A 5,163-nucleotide genomic window follows, 5' to 3' on the forward strand; every position below is an offset into this window, starting at 1 on the left:
GATCTCCTGACCTCATGATCCACCCATCTGGCCTCCCAAAGTGCTGGGATTACAGGTGTGAGCCACCACGCCCGGCTGCAAGGTAATGCTTTTAACTACTCAGTTAAGCCAGAGATCAAGGATGATGAAAGCAATATAATTTTATAGAGTTCTGATTTAAGTCTTCAAAAATTGACCATTTGAATTATTCTAAATTCAAGAAAATTTTAAGCCCCCATATTCCATATAAACACGAAAATACAAAACTAAAATACAACTAATTTGGGAGTTTTCTTCTCTTTTGAATACTTCATACATTGCAATAGAGTCTGAATTGCTGAACTGCTGAATTTCATTATTATATTGAATATTATCTGATTAAGACCTACAAAGTTTTAATATTTATTCTATTGGACAAAATAACGTAAATGTTTCCATTGATTTACAGATTTATAATCACTTTATAATATTCTTAGAATATTATACATCAACTAAAATGTCTAATTTCCTAAAGCATATTCATGAAACCATTTTTCATACAGATTTCAACAAACAATGCACATTCATACACATGAATAAGCTACAGCTGTGGGTAATTTATTATTGCCTTTTAAAAATAATTAAATCTCCTTATTTAACTTTGAGACATATTCTCTCTCAAAGCCTCAGATATCCATTTAACTAAAATGTATGTTTTAATTACAGTACTGATATTTCTGGCCAAGCAAGACTGGATTCACAATGATGTATTGCAATTGAAAAGTCTTTTGAGAACTCAAACTTGAATACACTTTATTGTACATTGATGAAATAATTCTATAATATCTATATACTAATTTAGTATTTATGATGAAAATACCTCTCCTATAAGCAAGAGATAATACTTTTTATAAAACAATATTGTTTGAATTCTTGAAAGGTTAAAGTGATTTACATATTATATATTCTAATATAGAATATTTTACTTGAATTTATTGTATCCATGTGGTCAGGTTCAAGACATTTTCATTTGTGAGTGCTCTAAATATAAGAGCAAACATATTTAGTTAGGTGGTAGTGAAATTATTATACTTTTATATAGCAGCTCTTCCAGAGATGTAAGAGAAACTACATACTGAAACTTATAATTTATCTACTACTGTCATCTGTCTGCTTGCTATGATCCATTTACAGCATAGAAGAGACTGGACTATAGATGATGCTGAATAGACATTGTGCCTGTTGCAGACCAACATTTTCCTTGGACAAAATATTTTACAGGAGTACATGAATTTGAAATGTACAAATATACACAATTAATTCCACAGAGATAAACATATATAGCTATTGTTTTGGAACATAATTGAAATTGCAAATGTAAATTTTCTTTTCTGGTTTTATATTATTTTAACATTTGAATTGCTAAACTGAAAACAAATTTTCTGTATATTTACTACTAGTCTGAAGTAGAATATTCGCACAACTAATTGTAGATTCTAGAGTTTTATATGATGCAAAACTACTAATTTTATGGTAGTCATAATTAGAGTAACAACGAAGACAACATTTGTTAGATTATATAATTACCGTGTGGCAGGCAATGGGTAGCACCCTTTTCATTTTTCTTTTATTATCCTAACAAAGTCCTATGAGTAAATTTTGATTACTCCCATTTCACAAATGAGGCAGTTGAAGTTCAGAGAGTTTAAGTAACTTCAGCTAGTCACATACCAGTAAAGAGTGGAAATGGAGCTAAAATTTGAACCACGTTTATACTGCCAAAGCTCATGCCCTAAAGCTATATGGCCTTTCTAATAGAATTCTTTAAGGAAGTAATAGCTAACAAACATGATGGAATACAGTTTTATGGAACTTAGTAGAACAAAGTAGAAAACAGAAGGGAGAATTTCAGGCATATTGGTAAAATAAGGTTGGGTCCACTGCTGGGGAAGAAAATCAATACTTAGCCACTCTCTTGTGCACCAATGAGGGAGCACCCCTGCTAGTAATGCTGATTTAGTATTTCCATAGTGAATTACACAGAAATAATTTTCTACAATCTTTACAGAGCCAATACACACTTGCCTCTTGCAAAAATGTTGTAGTAAAAGCAGGTATTTTAAAATATTAGAAAAAATACATAACCATACTGTATTCTAAAATTGCTTAGAAAAATGTAATCCAGTGAATGACTTTTATTTTCTGTCTAAGCACCATATATTAAATTATCACTGGACATTTCTTTTTTTGTGATGTTTAGAAACACTTCAGACTTCAGACTGGGTGTGGTGGCTCACGCCTGTAATCCCAGCACTTTGGGAGGCCGAGGCAGGCGGATCATGAGGTCAGGAGATCCAGACCATCCTGGCGAAAATGGTGAAACCCCGTCTCTACTAAAAAATACAAAAAATCTTAGCCGGGCATGGTGGCGGGCACCTGTAGTCCCAGCTACTCGGGAGGCTGAGGCAGGAGAATGGCGGGAACCCGGGAGGCGGAGCTTGCAGTGAGCCGAGATTGCGCCACTGCACTCCAGCCTGGGCGACAGAGCGGGACTCTGTCTCAAAAAAAAAAAAAAAAAAACTTCAAAGCCAAATAGCATATATAATGTTTTCTGACATAATCATAAAGTCAAAAATTAAAGGTTTCAATTTTCATGTGTTAATAATGCAATTTCAGTTCCTCTAAAGAAATAAGAAAACTAAAATTTAAAAAGGCGTAATTTGGAGAAGAAACGCCATGCTGCCGTGTTACTGTCAATAATAATACAGTGACAGGATGGGTGATGTCTGGGGCTCTGTTGGCTGGTGCACTTATCTCAAGTTGCCAACCTACCAAATTGAATTACTACCTGGACTGCAAACATGTTACTTAAGCTCTAGAAACCCCACAGTAGTTCTGTGTTCTATTGAGTGTTAGAAGAACCACATCATTTTTGACAGTGCTGAGGAATCAGTCACACAAACAAACACATACAATTTTACATACACATACATGTGGGTCAACTCTATATAGATTGAGAAATCAAAGGAGAGACCCTCAATTCAGTGTAAAATCTCAAAATTTTGCACAACGGCAAGATAATGTTCACTGATTTCTTCATGTTTTGGGTCAATATCATATAAGAATATTGGCCACTGGGCACGGTGGCTCATGCCTGTAATCCCAGCACTTTGGGAGGCCGAGGCGGGCGGATCACGAGGTCAAGGAGATGGAGACCATCCTGGCTAACACGGTAAAATCCTGCCTCTACTAAAAATACAAAAAAATGAGCCGGGTTTGGTGGCAGACACCGGTAGTCACAGCTACTCGGGAGGCTGAGGCAGGAGAATGGCGTGAACCCGGGAGATGGAGCTTGCAGTGAGCTGAGATGGCACCACTGCACTCCAGCCTGGGCTAGAGTGCGAGACTCTGTCTCAGAAAAAGAAAAGAAAAGCTGATAGAATTAAATTAAGCCTTCAAGTATGACCAGTTTTCCTCTATATAAGTTTTAAAACATATGCTGATGTCTGCTACTATGGACTGAATGCTTCTGTCTTCCCAAAATTTTTCTGTTTAAATGTGGCATCAGGTGTGGTAGACTGAACATTGACCCCTCATGCTCATACCAAAACTAAAATAAAAACAAAACAAAAATCTCCATGATCCACTGGGTGCAGGGGCTCATGCCTATAATCCCAGGACTTTGGGAGGCCCAGGCAGGTGGATCACCTGAAGTCAGGAGTTCAAGACCAATATGGTGAAACACCATCTCTACTAAAACTACAAAAAAATTATCTGGGTATGGTGGCTCGTGCCTGTAACCCCAGCTGCTCGGGAGGCTGAGACAGGAGAATCACTTGAACCTGGGAGTCAGAGGTTGCAGTGAGCCAAGATCACGCCACTGCACTCCAGCCTGGATGACAGAATAAGACTCCATCTCAAAAAAAACAAAAAACAAAAAACAAAACAAAACAAAACAAAAAAACTCCATCACCTAATCTTTAAGGTGATGGTATTCAGAGGTAGGACCTTTGGGAGGTATTAAGTTCACATGAGATCATGAAGGTGAAGTCCCCAGAACGAAATTAGTGACCTTATAAGAAGAGAATCTCTGTCTGCCATGTGAGGACACAAAAAGAAAATGGCCATCTTCAAGTCAGGAGGAGAGCCCTGGTGAGGCAAGGTGAAAGCTTATAACCTTAGACTTAACAGCTTTCAGAACTGTGAGAAGTGTGTGTTTGTTTTTTAGGCCACCCTAGGGTATTTTGTTACAGCATCTCAAGCCAACTGAGACAGCTCGCTTTTCTGTTCTCCAAGGTATTATTTTTAGTTCTACATATAAATCTCTTTACAACTAGACCTGTAGGTGCTCTGAAGTTATAAAGCACTAGTATATGTATAAATAGAATCCACTGAAAATATCCCTGCATGTAGTCTATTGCATGGCAAAACAATTTTCTCACTTACATAGTATGTAAAATTTTTCAAAGTGCTTTTACTGTTTTACTTCATTTTGCACTTTTATATTACCTTTGCAAGAACATTAATTGTATTCATTTTCAGATAAAAACCACTGAGTCTAGAGAATACAGGAAACTTCCTAAAATCATTAAGCTACATACATTTGCATTTTATGGACACTACTATTCACATACACTTCTGAAGCCTTTAACCTGACATTGATCTCTCTAGCCAATGGATTTATTCATTACTAACATGACCTTTTCAAGTTCTGTCCTCAAATTACTATCCAGGTTATTATTCGTACACTTAGCACTTATCATAACAGAGTGGTGATGATTGATAAATTTTAAAATTTTCAGATGGGGCATGATGGTTCATGCCTGTAATCCCAGCACCTTGGGAGGTCAAGGTGGGTGGATCACAAGGTCAGGAGATTGAGACCATCCTGGCCAACATGGTGAAACCCCATCTGTACTAAAAATATATAAAAAAATTAGCTGGTGGAGGCATCACACTGCCTGACTTCAAACTATACTACAAAGCTACAGTAAGCAGAACAGCATGGTACTGGTACCAGAACAGAGATATAGACCAATGGAACAGAACAGAGTCCTCAGAAATAATACCACACATCTACAGCCATCTGATCTTTGACAAACCTGAGAAAAACAAGAAATGGGGAAAGGATTCCCTATTTAATAAATGGTGCTGGGAAAATTGGCTAGCCATAAGTAGAAAGCTGAAACTGGATCCTTTCCTTAC

This window comes from Rhinopithecus bieti, unplaced genomic scaffold, assembly GCF_001698545.2.
Source record: "Rhinopithecus bieti isolate Rb0 unplaced genomic scaffold, ASM169854v2 scaffold_1295, whole genome shotgun sequence".
NCBI lineage: Eukaryota > Metazoa > Chordata > Mammalia > Primates > Cercopithecidae > Rhinopithecus > Rhinopithecus bieti.